The following is a 22,415-nucleotide window of genomic DNA, read 5'->3' on the forward strand; positions in this document are numbered from 1 at the left end:
AAGCAAGCCATCATTAGGCTGAAAAAACAAAACAAACCCATCAGAGAGATAGCAAAAACATTAGGCGTGGCCAAAACAACTGTTTGGAACATTCTTAAAAAGAAGGAACACACCGGTGAGCTCAGCAACACCAAAAGACCCGGAAGACCACGGAAAACAACTGTGGTGGATGACCAAAGAATTCTTTCCCTGGTGAAGAAAACACCCTTCACAACAGTTGGCCAGATCAAGAACACTCTCCAGGAGGTAGGTGTATGTGTGTCAAAGTCAACAATCAAGAGAAGACTTCACCAGAGTGAATACAGAGGGTTCCCCACAAGATGGAAATCATTGGTGAGCCTCAAAAACAGGAAGGCCAGATTAGAGTTTGCCAAACGACATCTAAAAAAGCCTTCCCAGTTCTGGAACAACATCCTATGGACAGATGAGACCAAGATCAACTTGTACCAGAGTGATGGGAAGAGAAGAGTATGGAGAAGGAAATGAACTGCTCATGATCCTAAGCATACCACCTCATCAGTGAAGCATGGTGGTGGTAGTGTCATGTCGTGGGCATGTATGGCTGCCAATGGAACTGGTTCTCCTGTATTTATTGATGATGTGACTGCTGACAAAAGCAGCAGGATGGATTCTGAAGTGTTTCGGGCAATATTATCTCATATTCAGCCAAATGCTTCAGAACTCATTGGACGCCGCTTCACAGTGCAGATGGACAATGACCCAAAGCAGACTGCAAAAGCAACCAAAGAGTTTTTTAAGGGAAAGAAGTGGAATGGTATGCAATGGCCAAGTCAATCACCTGACCTGAATCCGATTGAGCATGCATTTCACTTGCCGAAGACAAAACTGAAGGGAAAATGCCCCAAGAACAAGCAGGAACAGAAAACAGTTGCAGTAGAGGCCTGGCAGAGCATCACCAGGGATGAAACCCAGCGTCTGGTGATGTCTATGCATTCCAGACTTCAGGCTGTCATTGACTGCAAAGGATTTGCAACCAAGTATTAAAAAGTGAAAGTTTGATTTATGATTATTATTATGTCCCATTACTTTTGGTCCCTTAACAAGTGGGAGGCACATATGCAAACTGTTGTAATTCCTACATCGTTCACCTGATTTGGATGTAAATACCCTCAAATTAAAGCTGACAGTCTGCAGTTAAAGCACATCTTGTTTGTTTCCTTTCAAATCCATTGTGGTGGTGTATAGAGCCAAAAATGTTAGAATTGTGTCGATGTCCCAATATTTATGGACCTGGCTGTATATTACTCTATTCAGTGTTATAAAAAACAAAAAAGAAAAATTTAAAGTCACCAGTCAGTGTCCCTGATCAGTGCCATACCAGTTATATGATGATGCTGTACTGCACTTGTGACATTAAAAAAAAAAAAAACCTGAAGGACGGCACACCTGAGATGACTAGCTCCACCTCACAGGAAACACAATATAAAAAAAAGACAGAGTTTAAATTCCCCACCCTTCGCTCCCTCTCAGTTTTTGATTGGGTTTCCCTGGCAGCGAAAGGGTTTTTGTTTTTTTTTGTTTTTTTTTTTTTACGTGAGACCCAGTTTGGGTAAGCATGGATGCAGGCAAGTAGGGCTGGGCAGCTCACCTAGAGGGCCAACAAGCCCAGGACCCATGGGAGCTACACCTATGGGGGACCTCCTCCAATTGCAGGGAGCTGCTGGCAGTAGTTCAGGCCTTGAAGCCCTTTGAAGACAGGATTGGGGGGAAAAAAGTCCAGATTTTGTCAGACAATATGTTGACAGTGGCATACTTGAATCATCGGGGGGCACTAGATCCCAGAAGCTTCTGGAACTAGCTCAGGAGGTTCTAGGATGAGCAGAGAGCAGGGCCCTTTTGCTGTCGGTGGCCCACATAAAGGGATCAGCCAAAACAAAGCAGCTTTTCTCAGGCGACAGTTAATCTGCTAGGGAGACTAGATGACTGGAAAGTGTAACTGGTACTTTTTTAAATTTCTTAATCTTCCACAAGATTGACAACTTCAAAAAACTCACCATGCCTCTTACTAAATATATCAGATGTCTACTTTCCAAAAACGGGTAATTTAGGGGATATCTGTACCGTCCTGAAATTTTTGGACCTCAGGAAATGAGGGGTCATCAGTACAGCAGGATTGATCGATTTTCAGATATACACAATAGTTTGTGGACTCTATAACCACTTTTACCCCCCTTCGTGAGCAGGCTGTTTTTTGCTATACAGTGCTGTGTTTACGTTAACTGACAATTGCATTGTTATGGAATGCTGTACATAAATTTTAAATTTTTGTCTTTTTTTTTTTTTTTTTTCCCTAACTTCCCCTCACAAGTAGTTTTTCTTTTGGCGGTATTTGATCACCTCCTGGGTTTATTTTTTATTAATTTTTTTTTTTTTTTTCATTTTATGATCTAAAACATCCAATAACATGAAAAAAAATTTCTTCATAACTTTAGGCCAAAATGTATTCTGTTACTTTTATTTTTGGTAAAAATAATCCCAACAAGCTTATATTGATAGGTTTGCGCAAAAATTATAGCGTTCTAGTGTATATACTTTTCTTATACTAATGGCGGCAATTAGCGACTTATTGCAGATAGTTTGACACTGACACTTTCTGGGGACCAGTGACACTTTTTACAGTGACCAGTGCAAAAAATATACACAGTATTAATGACACTGGCTGGGAAGGTGTTAAACCTCCTAGGGCACACGAAGGGTTAACTGTGTGCCTAGCCAAAGTTTTTTTTTTTTTTTTTTACTAGGCAATTTGCTAGATTTTATTCCCTGTTTTGAAGGGAAGGAAAATCTAGCAGATCGCCTCTAACAGAACATGTCTCTGCCATGTTTACATAGGCGGAGCTTTGTTCTGTCTTTTTCCTTGGCGATTAAAGGGTGCCAGTACTCATCCATTGGCCAGCACCTGTTGATCGGCTTCTTCTGTGTCCAATCACAGCAGAAGCAGTACTCTGGCGGCGCACATACCCCCTACGGTGGAAGAACGTGCGCCCTGTAGCAGTAAGTCTGCTATAGGGCGGACTTAAAGTGGACAACTTTCCCACTGACTAAATAGTAAAGCCACGGATTTGGGTTATTTTCATCAAAGAAATGTAGCAGTATAGATTTTGGTCTAAATTTATGAAAACTATTTTCAAAAATGTATAACCGAAATGAAGAGAAAATTGTGTTTTTTTTTTTTTTTGTTTTTTTTTTGTTTTTTTTGTTTGTTTTTTTTTAATTTAGCAAAAAAATAAAAACCTAGTCATTATCCGATAGCACCAAAGGAAAGCTCTTCATTAGTTGTGTGAACAAAGTGATAAAAATTCAGTTTGAGAACAGTGTTCCATGACCATACAATTGTCATTCAAAGTGTGACAGCACTGAAAGCTGAAATTTGGCCTGGGCAGTATTGGGGTAAAGGTGCCTGGTATTGAAGTGGTTAATATAAGGCATTCTGCTCCCATTGGCCACTAATTATATGTGACCACTGCATAGACATAACTGATAAAAGAAGGCTTTTCCATTGGCTACAATGTTCACCGTTTTGGTGTTTCTTTTCTGGCCATTTGTTTTGTTCTATTTCGTGATTTTGTTACTGAAACATTTTTTTTTCCTACAAAGTAGGGCAGTGTTTATACAAAAAAAAAAAAATCTGCTCTAGGTGTCAAATATGCTAGACACACTATGGTCTTTGTTCTTTTTATGCATTACTATATTTACAACTTACTGACAATTCAGATGTGCCAGAGATGTGAAAATGCATGTGTAAAAAGGGTTGAAAGGCTATAGATTCTCGGAGCAATTTTACAGCTGGTGACTTGCTCTTTTAAGGAAAATCCCTCTTTGGCAAAAATGTCACTTAAAGCGGAGCTTCACCCAAAAGGGGAAGTTCCGCTTTAAAGACTGGTCCCCCACTCCCCATTAAGGATTGGCACCTTTTGAATTTGACAGGTACCCGTTCCCACTTCTGCTGGTGATCGGAAGCGAAAGTTGTTGTCCTACCTTCCCTCCACGTAGTCTTTAGGGACACGTGACAGGTCCCAGAAGATGACGGGGCCATTCAGGAAGTGCAGCACTACTCGAGCATGCGCAGTGGGCACCCGGCTGTGAAGCCGCAAGCTGTCACAGCTGGGTGCCCACACTGAAGATTCTGGCGCCTGGAACACCAGATGGCTAGTGAAACTGGCTGTGGGGGAGGACACTGCAGGATCATGGGACAGATGAGTGGCTGTTTTTTAAAAGTCAGCAGCTACAAAATTTTTTTTTATTTTTTTAGTGTGAGTGGAACTCCGCTTTAAATTGATGGGGGAGTAAATCTGTTTAAAAAGGTGAAATTGCCTAAACTGCTATATTTTCTCAAATGCACCAGTGTATAATGGCCAAAACATTTTCTGCAAGCTAAACTCTACTGTTATTGTACCTGTGGTGCAAATCCACTTTAGTTCATCGCTCCCCATGCTCTGCAACTCCTCTGTGAATTGTAGTCTGCTTTTCTAAACCTACAATTATACGATCTTGCTTACCAAATGGTTTTAAGGGTGGATGAATCCAAAAGCAAACTAGTACTGCATTGGGGGGCTACTATTGGCAACTCATGATTTTCTAATTAATCTAAAGACCACTTTCCATAGACTAAAGATTTTTAGTGACAGATATACCATATAAACAGGCAGCCACACTCTTGGGTTCATCCACTGTAGTGTACTTGCCAATAATCTTCTCTGCCACAGCCCACAACTCTGAGCTCATAAGAATTGAGGAGGCTGCTCTATGGGCATCCATCGGAGTGGATGTACATGTATTCTCTACGACCAAAAATCTTTAAATGTGAATCACCGTTGCAGGAGCAATACCACCTCTGACTTGGTTCCGTGGAGACTTGTAGATGCTGCATACAGTTCTCACCCAAAATAGATGGCTGTTCAGAAAAATGGTTTTAAATACTTATCTCACAATATTATTGCCAGTTACACTCTACCAAAAATACAAGGCTTGAAAGACTCCATATGCTTTGGCACACTGACATACCATATCTAACTGATAGAGAGCAGGAAGAAGTTCTGCATACTTTCTTGCTCACCGTTTTATCTCATCCAAAGAAGAGATGATTCAAATTGGGGATTTTGTCAAATTTTCTTTATAGCTGGGAAATTATACATGATGGGAAGGAAATACGCCAGATAACCTTTTGTCTTAACTGCCATACAGAACCAGGAGAGTTCATTCTTATGGTTTAGGGTTGCTTTAAAATTGGGCCATTTTTTTTTTTAATACACATTAAGTAATATTTCTCCAATCTCCTAGATATCCCTAACATCTGTAATCCAGCTGTTTTTTGTCTTGTGTGTTCTGCCAGATTATGACATAGCCAGTGCCACTAAGACCGTTAAATAGTTACTACTTTTTTTGTTCTAGGAAACATTGAAAATACACAAATACTCCCAAGATGACAGAACGGATAGCTGCATTTATTAAAAAGGCTCTTCTGTCCAAGCAAATTGCATATATGAAGCTAGGGGTTGTCTGCAAAAATTCTCCAAAATGTGGGGTCCATGGGCTACATCACAAATGACTGTCACTTCATCTCTGTAGTACAATAGCTATTTTTATAAATCCCTGATTTGTAGGCCACCATAAAACCTTTTGTCTTAACATTACCAGGTATGAGAATAATTAGTGACTTCTAAACATGGTACTGCGAAACACAACGGGGTTGATCTACTAAAGGCAAATAGACCATGCACTTTGCAAGTGCAGTTGCTTCAGAGTTTAGTAAATAAGGGGAAGCTCTGCTGACTTCCATCATCCAACCATGGATGATGGGCACTTTTTGCAAAGCGAAAGCTTCACCTAATTTATTAAGCCCTGGAGCACCTGCACTTGCAAAGTCCTTTAGTAAATCTTAGTCCAGGTGTTACCTTAAATAAAGCAGGACTAAACATTCCTATCCTTTACAGCTAAGGAAGCTGCCATCTTAGGCTGAGCACACAGTAGAATTTCCCCCCCATCCATTTTAACCCAGTGAGGAAAAAAGATTGCCTCACTAACATTGTGTTAGTATGACAATCTGCACCGTTGTGCTTTTGTGTTGACAAGGGGACGGCTTGCTCAGGACCTCATGCTTTAGTAGGTCATTTGAAACTGGTGAGGAGCTTTTCCATTCTTTATGTTAGTTGCATTTGATATATTATTCATGGTTGTAATGTTCACCAAAAAATTGTTTATATGAATGCTTTGATATATTTTAAAGAGGAAGTACATCTGATTTGTATTTATTTAGTTTGCATATAGTTTTGCACAATTGTCTTTAGAGTTTCACTTTGCATATTTTAGATGTAAATTGTTTTTTTTTTTTTGTTTCTTTTCAGTTATGAATGTGTGTCTCTTGACTTACTCTTAAAGGATAAGTTAACCTTTTGTAATATGTTACACCCATATTCAGGGTATATTATGTTACAATTGAACTGGCCCCCTCCCCCCCAGCTGTCACAATCTGAAAAAACTTAGTCATGCCGGGCTCCACCTGCCTGGCGAAGTCATCCATTCTGTTTTTTCCTTTGAATGGGAAAACTACAAGTCCTGACAAGTCTTTATGGCTGTCTGCTTGTAGTTCTCAATGAACTACCATGATAGTTCTTTCTTCTTGTCTGTGTGTCTGCTTGCCTGTATAAGGTATGAACAGACAGATGCACAGAGGAGTCTGTAGGAGTCTTGCATGGCACCCACAATCTGCTGATCATGGGTGCAATGCTTTACAGGCTCCAAATTAGGAAAAATAAATGCACGTTTTTTACCTGCAAAGATATTTTTTTTTTTTTTGTCTTGAATTCCTCCTGAAATAAAGCATTTCCTGGAAAATTTACCGAGCATTTCCTGGTATGTGAGTGTGCCTAGGCACTCCTGTTCATATAGTCTCATACCTGTATATCTGCAGTGTGAGATTTAAGGCACTGCTGGTCCATCCTTAGCCCTGGTTCATACTGAACGCAACTTTTAAATCCTGCTACTTCACTTGAAGTAGCGCGATTTCAACGCTGCAGATCAGCGAGTTTTTTGTACCTGTGATTTCACTGTGGCTTGCAACTTAATTTAACTGAAGTCCATGCAAGTCACAATGAAATCAGGAAAAAAAAAAGTGCAGGAACTATTTTTGAAATCACACTGATTAAGACTGTGCCATGGAAATACATTGGATGCAACTTCAGCTGCAATTTGTGAATCGCATATCTGAAGTCGCATCGGTGTACACCAGTGCTTAGTGTGCTTCTACAAGATAAATGTTGGCGCTTGCCCCAAATTTGTGTGTGTGTTGTTTTTACTATTTTTTTTTTTTTCCTTCTTACTGCTTTAAAAAAAAAAAAAAAAGTATTTTTGAAAGGGGGTGTAGTGTGTGGGTGTGTTTTTTTTTTTTTGTTGTTTAATACTGTACATGCTGATCTATTGCCCTAGCTTGCATGATAGTCCTGTGACTGCAGCAAAATCCTGGTGCACCTTTCACAAATTTCTTACCCTACTTTCCTGACACCCCTGAGCAGAACTTGCCTCACCTTCTCTACTCAGAGCTCAATACTTACCAAGATTGTGCCCCCAAAGCCTGCCTCAATGCTTAAATCTCCTTAGTGTCTTCATTTCCACATCCACATGTGGACAGCAGAATCACAGAATTTTATAGGGCCAGGAGCAGCTGCATTATTTTTAGAGGGGGCAATGGTTAAGGACCACGTATAGGTGGGGATTTACTAAGTGCAAAAAGATTGTGCACTTTGCAAGTCCGGGAGCACTAATTTTTCCCTAGAGCTTAGTGAATGTGGTGTGAAGCTTTGCTTTGAAAAGAATTCCCAATCAGGTGCAAGGAAAACTGTATTTCTGCTTGCACATGATTGGATGACGGAAATCGGCAAAGCTTCACCACATTCACTAAGCTCTGGGGAAAATGAGTGGAACTGCACTTGAAAAGTGAAGTCTTTTTGCAGCTAGTAAATCAACCCCATAGTCTACATCAGATAGGTAATGCAGAGGCATAACTGGGAGATGTGGTTAGAGGGTTGTCTGCTTATAACAGGGAGTGCCTGAACAAGGAACATCATGGCAGGATCACCAACTATTTTAATGAAAACTTCATATTAAAAAAAAGCTAAACATTGAAAATGACTTTAGAAATTACATTAACTTGTTTAAAGCTTAAATTTTTAGTCATTCGGTTTACTTTATACTTTAATTAAAAAGCACAATGAGTTGCTATATATTGGCAGCATTTAACTGCATGGCGCTTGGGAAAACTGTACATGATAAGCACTTTCATTGGAGATGCTGTATTTAATTCAGGGACAGTCAAGCATAGCGGTCTCTTTTTTTATTTTTTGTGGGTTTTTTTTGTTTGTTTTACTATAGCCTCCCACGTTTTCCGTATCATAGGGGATGTAAATTTATACATATGGTATATCCCCTGGATCCGGTGGCCTATTAAGAGGATATCTTGCAAGTTTGATGGCCATATCAAGTGCACTCGGCTTGACCATTAAACCTTATGCATGGGCAAGGCGTATGTGCATCCTTTTTAACAGGCAGTGGGGCCTGGAGGGAATTCAGAGTTATAAATATCCAGTGCCTTATGTGTTAACTTCTCAGGCTGTGTATACAGTATATAACCATGCATCCATAGAGAGCAGACTTACCTGGACCTAGCTCCTTTACATCATTAAAGGTGCCACAACACAACAGAAGCCCAACGTATATAGTGTATTTTCATTTTTGCAGCTAAATTGGGGTAAAACCTTCTTTATATTTGTTACATGTTCGCATTCACATAACTTAAAAGAAAAAAAAAATGTCTTTCTCTTAGGCCTCTTTCACACAGGCGATCTGATCAGGTCTACCTGTCAGTATTTCAGGCAGACCTGATTTGAAGGTTCATGCCTTTCTTTAACAAAGGTTTTTATTGGCAGATATATACAGAGCCAAATAACTGTACTATATTGTATACACTTTTCTGATATCTCAAAGTACAGCATCGAATTGTGGCAAAATAAGAGAAACAACGAGCAGGTGGAGGACAAAACGATTGGACCTAGACATGAGAATGGTTTTCTGATATTTGTAGAATTCAAACAGAGAGAACAGTAACAACTGAGATATTAGGAATGGAACCAGAGGACATCAAGCCCAACTGTGTGAGAGAAAAAAAAATTACACAAAGTTACGGCGTCTATTTGACCCTAAAACCAATAAGGTAGTAGTAAACTAAGGCATAGAGATATGTAGAAAAGAAGGATCAGCAGGAAAGAATAGAGGGGAACCAGAGAAAAAAAGAGAGTGATATATAGACGAGAAGTTCATTTCGCACCATGGCGTAAAGCAGCAGTTATTTCCCACTTGTTCCACAGGAATTTAGCTAAATTAGTCAGTCTGCATAAACATGCGAACACAGCAACACAAGTTACAGACATATTAGAAAAACAATCTGAAACACAAGTGTTTACCTATAATAGCAAGAGAGCGTAAGAGAGGTAAATGAAGCGAAATCAATCCTGCAGAATATTTGAGTCCCAAAGCCTGAGGGTATGCAATAAGGTAGGACCCATGCCAGAGGGGCGATGATTGGGAGGAAGCCACGGTAAAGAAGGTAGGGACATTGGGTGGGAGTCTATCTTTTACCATTTGCCCTTATGGGCTACAATTGATGTCTCATGTAAATGGGGAATGGAGGCGAGGTTGGCTGCAAGATGCAAAGCGTGAAGATTAGGGACTGAGAGGCCCCCATGGATCCTGCAAGCAAACAATATTCGCTTATTAAGACGGGGCCAAAAAGATCCTCTAATAAAAACGAAGAATGTTCCGCTGCTGAATTTGAAGCATATTAGGAGGTATGGGAACTGGGAGAATTCTAATGAAGTAGAACAGTTTAGGCAGATATGTCATTTGGAATGCATTGATTCTGCCCAACCAAGATAGCGGGAGGTGGTTCCATGAGAGCAACAGCTTCGATAATGCTTTAAATAAGGGGGGGAAATTGGTCTGATATAGGCCTTTGTAGGAGGGAGAAAGCCGGATACCTAAATATGGCAGTGTGGCAAGCCATTGAAATGGGAAGGTCTGATGGAGAGCATTCAAAGTCTACGGTGCAAGAGACACTGAAAGAGCTTTTGATTTCCTGGATTAAGATGAAGACCAGAAAGCAGAGCAAAAGAGTCCAAAGTCTTCATTAAGTTGGGTAGAGAAAGGTGGGGGGACTTTAAGGATAACCATATTAAAATGGATGGACTAAATAAAGGGGGGTGGACTCATGCGCTGCCAAAGATATAAAAACGAAGAAGCTGCTGACACCTGACTAGACTAGAATGGATGAAACAGAAGTAGATAAGGTGGTGTAGCGCTAATACCATGTGATAATAGACATAAAAATAGAAATAAAGGACTCGATATTAAATGGGCGAATACATAAATTATATGACTAAATATATAGGTGTACAGTGGTGCACCTAATGTGTAGCCCAAAAACATGCCATCAAGAATGTGACTAAATATAAGTGATAGGTGATATAAGTGAAACAAATATTAACCGAATGTAGATACATGTGATCATAAATGAACAATATTCATCCTATAGCACAAAGTACGCAACATGTTGGACTAGACCTTGGTGACGCAATTACGCACGGATGGCAGCCATCTTTGAACTCCCTATGCAAGCACCTTGACTGTGGGTTATACAGTTCATGCCTGGTGGGTCTATGACCCAATTTTATTGCGTGAGTAAGTCTTTGGCATTTGTGTATGGTATAATAAACTTTATTCTATTACACTATGGTGGATTTTTCTCTGATTCCCTGTTTATGAGCCATTGGGAGAGTGGAGGAGTTTTGTAAAGGTGCCTTACCATTGTAATGGTTGATTAACCGTGGGCTGTGTGGAAGCTGATCCTGTGTCCATCCAGAGAGTGAAATTCATCCCACCTGGGACTAACTGGTGATCTGTTTTGCCTTATGACTCCTTGAGGGACAAAGAATGGAGGTAAGCGTGCATGCTAGCCGGTGACAGATGGTCTGATGCACTTGAGCACGTATTTATTTTCACGGTTGAAGATTGATTCATCACATTTATAAGTTTGGTACTTTGTGGTTTATGATTTATGAATATTGTTCATTTATGATCACATGTATTTATATTTTGTTAATTTGTTTCACTTATATCACCTATCCCTTATGTTTAGTCACATTCTCGATGGCATGTTTTTGGGCTACACATTAGGTGCACCACTGTACACCTATATATTCACCCATTTAATATCGAGTCCTTTTATTTCTATTTTCTATGTCTATTATCACATGGTATTAGAGCTACACCACCTAATTTACTTAAGGATAACAGTATGTTGTCTGCAAATCTAGAGATCTTCTGGGAGGATCCCGCAACGTCTACCCCCATCACATCAGGAGTGTTCCAAATTGCTTCAGCCAGAGGTTCCATGGCCAAAACGAACAAGAGTGGCAAAAGAGGGCAACTCTGTTGGGTGCCTCGCTTGATTGGGAAAACAGAGTATTCAAACCCATGATATCCAAGTTTTAGCTTGGGGAGCGCTATACAAGGCAGCTATCCAATGTAGAAAAAATGGGCCAAAACCATAATGCCAGGGAACCATAGTCAAGTAGGGCCAAGAAAGGGTGTCAAAGGCCTTAGTGATATCTAATGATAGAAGCATCATTTCCAGAGAGCGACCCATGGCGATATGGAGTAATTGTAGAACTCGGCAGATGGCATCTCCTGCTTGGCGTTTTGGGAACAAAGCCCACCTTTCTTGATAAGTCTAGTCAGGAAGGAATTGAGCCTATTAACCAAAATCTTGGTGAGAAGTTTTAGATCTATATTGATCAAAGAAATTGGACGATAATTTCCCTATTGTGGAGATCTTTGTCAGGTTTAGGGATCGTGACAATGTTCGCAGTCAGATGAGAGGAGGAGAAAACGCTGCCTTCTTGAGTAGTATTATACACGGTTGCCAAGTGAGGCGTGATAATATGCACAAATGTTTTATAAAAAAAGTCCTGAACAGCCATCAGGACCAGGTCGTTTACACAATTTTAAATCTTTAATGCTCTGTAGAATTTCTGTAGCGAAAATTGCTTGATCCATAAGTGTCCTATGAGCTGGCATAAGTTTCTGGAGGGAGAGACCCTCAAGAAAGTGGGCTATATCCTGATTATTTGCTTGCGTAGGTGCAGCATATAAAGATGTAAGGTGGTGCCTGAACGCATCTAATATCCAAATAGGATTGCTAGTAAGAACGCTATGTCTCGTTCGTAAGATGATCGGGGAGTGTTTCAGGGCAATGGTATGAATTCGCTTTGCAGGTCCATGCCTTTCTAAAGAATTGGGTACCAAAGGATTTTTGTTACTTTAAACCCAACTACCCTCGGGGTCCAGTCTGCAAAAAAAGGCAGGGCATCAGTCCACTTTCATTTAGGCAGAGCAGATCAGAGTCCGCTTACTCCCAGCCTCCCATAGAGCAGAAAAGAAGCAGACATGAATGCGTCATCCCCCAGCTTTGCATCAATCAGCAGGGGATCTGTGAGCAGATCCCCTGCTGATCCGAATAGAATCCTCCCAGTGTGAATGGGGAATTATATATGTAGCCCTAAGGAGAGGGCTGGGAAGTTAGGTTTATAATTAACCATGAATGTACTATGCTGGCCGATCTTGTCCTCATCCTACTCCCTCCCCCCCCCCCCCCCCAAAGAAAAAAAAAATATATACACAGCTTGAACACTTTGAAAAGACATCAGATCTCAATGGGGAAAAATATCATTCTTTAGATCTATACTGATATGGATTGTGCAATGTGTTAGGAACATAAGGATGCCTTATTTCATGAAAATGATCAACCTACAGAGGACTGAATTCAAAGACACCCTGAAAATCAAAGTGAAAAAATGATCCAGGCTAGTCCATTTTGCTGAAATGTCATTCCAGCAACTCAAAATGGTACTCAGTAGTTTTGTATGACCCCCACATGTTTGTATGCATGTCTGACAATATCGGGGCATGCTCCTAATGAGACAATGGATGGTGTCCTGGGGTTTGTCCTCCCAGATCTGGACCAGGGCATCACTGAGCTCCTGGACAGTCTGAGGTGCAACCTGGCGGCGTCAGACCGAAAAATGATATCCCAGAAGTGTTCTATTGGATTTAGGTCAGTTGAGCATGGGGGCCATTCAATGGTATCCATTCCTTCATCCTCCAGGAACTGCCTGCATACTCTCGCCACACAAGGCCGGGCATTGTTGTGCACCAGGAGGACCTCTGAACCCACTGCACCAGCGTAGGGTCTGACAGTGGGTCCAAGGAGTTCATTCAGATACCTAATGGCAGTACGGGTGACATTTGTCTAGCCTGTAGAGGTCTATGTGTCCCTCTATGGATATGCCTCCCCAGACCATCACTGACCAACCACCAAAACGGTTATGCTGAACGATGTTACAGGCAGCAGAACGTTCTCCATGGCTTCTCCAGACCCTTTCACGTCTGTCACTTGCTCAGAGTGAACCTTCTCTCATCTGTGAAAAGCACAGGGTGCCAGCGGAGGTTCCTGCCAATTCCAGTGTTCAATGGCAAATGCCAATCGAGCTCTATGGTGCTGGGCAGTGAGCACATGGCCCACTAGAGGACGTCGGACCCTCAGGCCACTCTCAAGAAGTCTGTTTCTGATTGTTTGGTCAGAGACATTCACACCAGTGGCCTGCTGGAGGTCATTTTGTGGGGCTCTGGCAGTGCTCATCCTGTTCCTCCTTGCACAAAAGAGCAGATACTGATCCTGCTGATGGGTTAAGGACCTTCTATGGCCCTCTCCAGCTGTCCTAGAGTAACTACCTGTCTCCTGGAATCTCCTCCATGCTCTTGAGACTGTGCTGGGAGACACTGCAAACCTTCTGGCAATGGCATGTATTGATGTGCCATCCTGGAGGAGTTAGACTGCCTGTAACCTCTGTAGGGTCCAGGTATCACCTCATGCTACCAGTAGTGACACTAGCCCTAGCCAAATGCAAAACTAGTGAAAAATAGAAAAGATGAGTAGGGGAAAAATGTCGGTGGCCTTCACCTGTAAAACCATTACTGTTTTGGGGATTGTCTTAGTTGCCCATCTAGTGCACCTGTTGTTAACACCAAAGCAGCTGAAACTGATTAACAACCCCCTCTGCTACTTAACTGACCAGATCAATATCCCAGGAGTTTAATTGACTTGATGCTATACTCTGCTTAAAAAGTGTTCCTTTTAAGTGTGTGTGTATCTCAATCTCTGTGTGGATAATTATCAGGCAAGTTTTATTTTTGAGGATTAATTCAGTTATTGAACAACTACAGTTCTCTTGGTCAATCAAAAATGTTAATAAACCTGAATATTTAAGAAGGTAAAAGTGAGGTTTTTGCTTTCTTAGGAGAATATCTGTGTGCACAATTATTGGGTAACTATTAGTGTGCAGAAATATTATGCAACTAAATGAAAAATTTCCAATCTCACTTGTTTTTCATCTGTTAAAGTGAGACTAATAACTAAAAATTTACAAATAAACATTTAAAAAAATCAGTGACCAATATATCCACCCTTTTTTTGAATAACCGTCATAAGACTTCCATTCATGGAGTCTGTCCGTTTCTTGATCTGTTGATGATCAACTTTCTGCAGCAGCAACTACAGCGTCCCAGACACTGTTCAGAGAGGTGTATTGTTTTATTTCACCGTAATTTACATAAAAACACATCACCTGATATACTTAAATCCAATAAGTCCATGATTTGGTCAAAGTACTCACTTGTCTAATAATTGTGTGTGTGTGTGTATATTATATAATATACACACACACACACACACACACACTGGGGGAAATAATTATTTGATCCCCTGCTGATTTTGTAGGTTTGTCCATTTTACAAAGAAATTAGGGGCTATAATTTTTATCATACGTGTATTTTAAATGATAGAGATAGAATATCAACCAAAAATCCAGAAAAAACACATGGTACAAATCTTATAACCTGAGTTGTAGTTCAGTGCGTAAAAGACGTACAACTCGTTATGTCTATAAAAGACACCTGTCCACAGAATCTTTCTTCCTTTCAAACCTCACCATTATGGGCAAAGAGCTGTCAAAGGATGTCAGAGACAAGCTTGTAGACCTGCACAAGGCTGGATTGGGCTAAATGACCATTAGAAAATAGCTTGGTGAGAAGGAGACAACTGGTGGCGCGATTATTCACAAATGGAAGAAATAGAAAAAAAAAAGATCAATTGCCCTCAGTCTGGAGCTCCATGCAAGATTTCCCCTCATGGGGTGAGGATGATCATGAGAAAAGTGAAGGATTAGCCCAGAACTACACGGGAGGAGCTTCTGAATGATCTCAAGGCAGTTGGGACCACAGTCACCAAACAAACCATTGATAACACAATACGCCACCATGGATTGAAATCCTGCAGCACCTGCAAGGTCCCCCTCCTCAAGAAGGCACATGTACAGGCCTGTCTGAAGTTTGCTAATGAATATCTAAATGATTCAGAGAAGGATTGGGAGAAAGTGCTGTGGTCTGATGAGACCAAAATTGAGCTCTTTGGCATTAATTCGACTCAAAAAATGCTGACTATGACCCTAAGAATAGCATCCCTACAGTCAAGCATGTAGGTGGAAACATTATGCTTTGAGGCTGTTTCTCTGCTAAAAGTACAGGCTGACTTTTCCACGTTGAGGGGTCAATGGACGGGGCCATGTATTGTAAAATCTTCCTTCAGCCAGAACACTGAAGATGGGTCGTAGCTGCGATTCCCAGCATTACAATGACCGAAAACATACTGCCAGGGCAACAAAGGAGTGGCTCAAGAAGAAGCAGATTAAGGTCATGGAGTGGCCTAGCCAGTCTTCAGACCTTAATCCTATAGAAAAATTGCGTAGAGCTGAAATTTCAATTGTCAAGCGACAACCAAGAATCCTTAAGGATTTAGAGAAGATCTGTAAAGAATGTACCAAAATCCCTCCTGAGATGTGTGCAAACCTGGTAACCAACTACAAGAAATGTCTTACCTCTGTGCTTGCCAACAAGGGTTTCTCCAAGTGCTAAGACATGTTTTTTGCTTGGGGAGCAAATACTTATTTCACTCACTGAGCTGCCACTCCATTTATAACATTTGTATTGTGTTTTTTCTGGATTTTTGGTATACATTCTGTCTCTATCATTTAAAATACACCTATGATAAAAATGATAGACCCTTCATTTTTTTGTAAGTGGGCAAACCTAAAAAATCTGCAGGGGATCAAATCATTATTTTCGTGTGTGTAATATATATTTATTTATACCATAGTTTTGTAGACTCTAGAACGTTCACCCAGACTGAATAATATACACTGATTTGGGTTATTTTTACTAAAGGAATGTAGCGGAATAAATGTGGCCTACAGAGATTATTTTATTTTCAAAATGTTATAAATATATATATATATACATATCTATCTCAAACGATACATTAAAAAAAAAAGGCGGTGATTAACCACTTGCCCTCCAGACCCCCAAACCCTCCCCCCCCCCCCCCCCCCACCTTCCTGACCAGGCCATTTTTTGAGCTACGGCGCTGCGTTACTTTAACTGGCACTTGCGCAGTCATGCAACACTGTACCTGAATTAAATTTTTAGTGTGACTGTATCCTTAAGCCCCTTTCACACAGGGAGGACAACTTAGGTCCACCTGTCAGTTTTTCAAGTGGACCTGATCAGAATCAATAGTAGCTATGCTGCTCTAAACTTATCTCTTTCCCTGTACCTCCAGCTCTCATCAGGTGCATGCCAAGGAGTGCATCCCCACCGCACACTGAAATTAACAGGCTGCGCTCTGATGCCATCACTGATGTAAAACGAGCTTTAATCTAATACTATATGTAGCTGATTCACAAAATCTAGTCCTGCCTGTCCACCTCCTACTTCAACGTGCTCAAGTTTCCATGATTAAAGTAAAATTGCACTGCATCTGAGCATAACAAACCAAAAATGCTATTTAATTTTATTTGTAATATTCAAAGCAATCTCCCACATTTCCCATGTCTCCATGCTTTATTTTGGCCATCTTGAGTAAGAGCAGATGATACATGTATAGGCTGGGCTTAGAACCCTTCCTCCCCTCCCGAAGACTCCTGGGATGTATGATGATATTTGCCTAGGCATGGAAACCAGGAAGTAACTGAAGAAATGTGAAAAAAAAAAATTTAAAACAAGTAAAAATTTATATACTTTCCTATCTATTTACTAATGCTAGCAGCATAAGGATTAAAAATTAGTCCATGTTGTTTGAAGTGAAGTTCCACTTTAAGTCCTTTTTGTGAGGTGAAACAAGTTGTATTGGGAGGTGAACAGGAAAGACTGTGTTGTGAATCCTCTATTATATCAAAGCTTCTTTTACATTGGTGATGACTGATCACTGTGTGGCCCGTTTCATTTCTACTTTCCAAGCGGACCTGATTAGAAGCTCCATGTGAGTCTATGGGTAAGCAGATGTGCATGAACATGTCCATTTACATCCAACTACCCCCAAATCCATCCAGGTTAAAAAAAAAAATATGATAAAGGCTTGCATCCTTTTCTGTTTTTCTGGACTGAAATGTAAATTTGAAGGCAGCCTGATTGTAAAGGGTCTCAAGCCAGTTTTTCATATGGCCACCCATAGATCCAATATGTGTCTAGAAAGCTTTAGTTTGAAAATGCAGAAAAAAACTAAATGGGCACAGATGTCACAAATCGCACTTCCATCCCATCCTGCTCCAGTTCATTAGGGAATCTGTTCATGAATCCCCTGCTGATTGGACTGGATGGCACCCCTGTGAAAGGGGCCTTAGGCTCCACTATTGGGGAATGTGTTCATGAATCCCCTGCTGATTGAATTGGACAGCTCCTTTGTGAAAGTGGCCTTAGGCTCCACCATTGGGGAATCTGTTCATGAATCCCCTGCTGATTGGATTGGATGGCACCCTTGTGAAATGGGCCTTAGGCTCCACCATTGGGGAATCTGTTCATGAATCCCCTGCTGATTGGATTGAACGGCGCCCTTGTGAAAGGGGCCTTAGGCTCCACCATTGGGGAATCTATTCATGAATCCCATGCTGATTGGACTGGACGGTGCCCTTGTGAAAGGGACCTTAGGCTCCACCATTGTGGAATATGTTTATCAATCCCCTGCTGATTGGACTGGACTGGACAGCACCCTTGTGAAAGGGGCCTTAGGCTCCACCATGGGAATCTGTTCATGAATCCCCTGCTGATTGGATTGGACGGCACCCTTGTGAAAGGGGCCTTAGGCTCCACCATTGGGGAATCTGTTCATGAATCCCCTGCTGATTGGATTGGACGGCACCCTTGTGAAAGGGGCCTTAGGCTCCACCATTGGGGAATCTATTCATGAATCCCGTGCTGATTGGACTGGACGGCGCCCTTGTGCAAGGGGCCTTAGGCTCCACCATTGGGGAATTTATTCATGAATCCTCTGCTGATTGGACTGGATGGTGCCCCTGTGAAAAGGTCCTTAGGCTCTAATATTGTAAAAATATAAAAAGTCCTTCTTCTTATCTTTATAACGTACAAGGCTGGTAATGTGTATGTTGCTTTTAATGTGATGAAAGTAAACTATATAGCAGTGGGATTGTAAAGGGAAATAATGTCCCATTTGTACAGTGTCTGCTGTGTGTTGTACCTGTCCTATGTGTGTCCTCTGAAGGGTGGTGGCTGCATAGAGGTTATGAAGCACTAAGAATGTCTTCCTGACAGCATTGCGTATCATTTCGTCAACTCCAGCCCTGGATGTGGTTGCTAGGCAGCCAGCGCTGATGTATCAGAGGTGTCTCTAGTTTGCGCCAGCCTCTCGTGTTCCAGAGCCTGTGCATGCTGTCTGCATTCTGCTGACATCTTCCAGCTCGCTGTGTTTAGGGAGGAGGGGCATCAAGCCACTGCTAAGTGAATTCTTTCCGAGGCAGTTGTGACCAATCATTCTTTCTGCTGCAGAGAGGTAATGGAGACTCGGGAGGGCTAATCCTTTTGGTATTAATTTAGTGGTTTGCGTGTGGGGGTGGGATAGAAGGATGCTGCTCTTCTTGCTTTCTAATTAATATTGATGGCTGTAGACCAACAAATTAATGATCTCGGCTTTGCATATGTTATAGACTGCGTTTTGAGCTGTTTGGAAACATTTCGTTTTCCCTTTTCTTGAAATGAGTTTTGAGTTTCTTTTCCCGTCTAACAGAGCTACAAATACTGCTGACAGTTGTGCAATAAATTCAGGCTGAGTGCGTATTTCATCTAAAGCATTTATGACCCCCTTTTTTTTTAAATTATTTTTTCTCCTTGTTTTGAAATTGTATTTTTACACTGTATCCATTTATCCATGTTTGTTGGGTGGATAACACATTGTGAAGTTTTTTGTTTTTTTATTTTTTTGTTTGAAGGTCACACAAAAGATCTCCACATTTTTATATTCAATGAAGCATGTCAGAAATACTGCATTAAATCACTGAGTGTGATATGTTGCTGTTTCATCTGCACACAGAGGACAATGACAGTAATTACTATGATGTCATCTGGTTTACTCCTCGTTTTCTACTGAGATGGAAACTGCAAAGTTGACCCATACAATTATAATACTATTGTGCTAAAGTTTTTGCTCAACCACAGACGTTGGCAATCTAACATCTTGCAGACACGGAATGCTGAGACTTGTAGTTCTACAGGTTATCCAAGCCTGTTTAGGTAGATTAAAGAGGAACTCTACTTTTTGCTGAGAAAAAAATACATTCCCCTCTGGGTGATCTGTGTACATTGCAAGGATTTTAACAAACTTTGTTGCAGATTCCTGCTTTTTTCGTATTCTGAAGAAATAGCTGTTTGTGTCCATGTGCAGAATGAATCTGTGGTTTTATCATTAACAATCAGCTGCTGCATCTGGAGAGTTCTAATGAGGAAGTGGCAGGGTCGGCATCCTTTTTTAGATGTGATTTATTGTTGGGAGTATCTCACCAACAATAGCATCTTTGTTGCAGGGGATGCCCAAAATCTGACTTGTATCTTATTGCAGACTTCTGGGAAAATCCGTAAGCCAATCACTTGAGCAGGAAACTAAATTTCTGGGGTGGGGGGGTTCTGTATACCATCTGTGTACAGAATGCCTCCAGGTAGCCTTATTGCATTCCAAAAAATTGCAACGCTGCAGATTTGAAAAGGAATGGTAATTTTTAGTAACATCCAATTACAGTATGGTTTGTGTCACAATTGTATACTCTATTTTTTTTTTTATTTGCTTTTTTTTTTTTTTCTACGAAAGAGGAGTTACCCTTTTTAAATATAGATCTAATTCACATTTAGGATTGAATAACTCATCAACTACTATAAATCTAAATTGTATAATCTTTTTAAAGCAAGACATGTCAGTAGCATTATATGCTATGTTTTTGTTTTTTTGGTTATCTTTTGAGTGAGGTTTCACAACCAAAAATGATTCTGGTGACTGAAAACTTAATATTATATGAACATTTCTTTAGGGTCTTCCATATTGTACTAATGAAATGCACAATGGAATTTTCAAAATATCTCAATAGGTAGTTAAGTTAAAGTCCAACTCCATAAAAAAAAATGTTTAGCTTAGAAATTAAAAACAAACCAGCATACATAAATTACGACACTTCAGTGTAATATGTAGCCTTATAATTCAGATCTCCAAGTTACAGTGAAATCCTATGCATGTGTGAAATGATCCCCTGAGCACTCGCTTAAAGGGTAACTCTACTGTGAAAAAATATAGCATATGCAATTGCTACACAAGCAATATTTGTAAATTAATGCTATTAATAATTACCTTTTCCATTTGCAGCCACTGTAATTTTCTGTAAAATTCAATGCAGAATGGTAAACTGAAGGCATTCTGTACATTATCCCAAAAAATGTAATTGCCTATTTCTGTGATTCGATCACTGATTTTCCCCAAAAGTCTGTACGAAGATACAAGTCAGATTTTAGGCATCCCCTGCAACATATTTATGGTGAGATAATTTCTACGGGTTAAATACTTTTAAAGGAATGCAGACCCTGCAGCTTTTCTCCTCAGAACACTGAGTGCATCAGCTGATTTATAATGAACCAGTCATTCCCATTCAGAATCAGTCTGTGGGAGTTGAGGGGGTGAGCTTCAAGTGTAAAATGGATATAGCAGCAAAGTGTGTGTGTGTTTTGTTTTTTTTCACTGGGCCGTTCACTAGAGTTTTTCTTCAGTTTTCAAACGTCAAGTATAAATTGCCTAATTTAATGTTTTTCCATTATGCAAGGCATGGTATTTATGTGGTCCTACTATATGCTGTCTTTATACCTCATTTGTCATTCCTGCCATGATCGTATTGGCAAGCCTTGTTCCCTGGCACTGCTACTCAGGTGATGGCACTATAGGAAAGTTTAGCATTTGTGACTTTGCGCTGTCACTGGTCAGCAGGAAGAAGGTAGAATCCCAGGCTACCTTTTGAGGATGTTCACAAAGCTGGGATAAGTAGACTGAGAAAATCTCTTATGCTAAAGATGAATTTTATCAGAGCAGAGTCTTACTTTAATGCTGAGTTTAATTAAAATATAAAAGCTCACCGGTTAGTTCAGACCTACCTAATCATGGCACCCCTGCATTTCTGTCAGATAATACACCACTTTGCACAGAAATTTTGTTGCAGTTACAAATGTTTCGGTATTCTCATGTTTGTTTCTTTTGTTTGTATTGGTATGACACAAAAAAGTGGAGAAACAAAAAGCCAAGTCTGACATATCCACCCATAACTCCAAAAATGGACTGGGCAAAATTGACACCTTCTCAAAATTGTAAGAAACAATTGCATTCCAAGTTTGTGATGCTCCTGTAATTTGTAATTAAACTCACCTGTATCAATTAACAGGTGATGACAATATATAAATCACACCGGCAACCAGTTAAAATGGTGAAAAATGTAATTAACCTTTCTGTTGTGTCTCTGTGGAGCATGGAGAAGAAAAAGAACAGCAAAGAATTGTCTGAGGATTTGAGAACAAAAACTGTGGAAAATTAGACAAGGTTACAAGTCCATGTCCAGAGATCTTCATGTTCCTGTGTCAACAGTGTGCAACATTGTCAAGAAGTTTACAACCCATGGCACTGTAGATAATCTCCTTGGATGTGGGCGAAAGAGGAAAAATTGATCAAAGATTGCAACGAAGGATTGTTTCAAATGGTGGCTAAAGAACTTGATCAACTTGCAGACAAATTCAAACTAACCTTCAGGCACAGGGTACAACCGTGTCAGCTCGTACTATATGTCGCCATTTGAATGAAAAGAGATTCTATAGTAGGAGATCCAGGAGGATCCCACTGCCGGCTCACAAACATAAACAAGCCA

General features: G+C 40.5%; 1 protein-coding gene across 4 annotated transcripts in view; it reads left to right on the top strand.

Moving 5' to 3' along the window:
- KDM2B (lysine demethylase 2B) overlaps positions 1–22,415 on the top strand; it is a 189,440-nt gene that overhangs the window by 32,819 nt on the left and 134,206 nt on the right. Inside the window, exon 1 of one of the 4 annotated variants that reach the window (XM_089676495.1) lies at positions 18,890–19,024. The exons of the other annotated variants lie outside the window; for them this stretch is intronic. The gene's annotated coding sequence lies outside the window, so the exon portion shown is untranslated. Of the gene's footprint in view, positions 1–18,889; positions 19,025–22,415 lie in introns of those variants that run through there. 4 annotated transcript variants of the gene reach the window in all.

This window comes from Staurois parvus, unplaced genomic scaffold (genome assembly GCF_062004578.1).
Source record: "Staurois parvus isolate SC_StPar_1 unplaced genomic scaffold, SC_StPar_1.0 ptg000014l, whole genome shotgun sequence".
NCBI classification, from domain to species: domain Eukaryota; kingdom Metazoa; phylum Chordata; class Amphibia; order Anura; family Ranidae; genus Staurois; species Staurois parvus.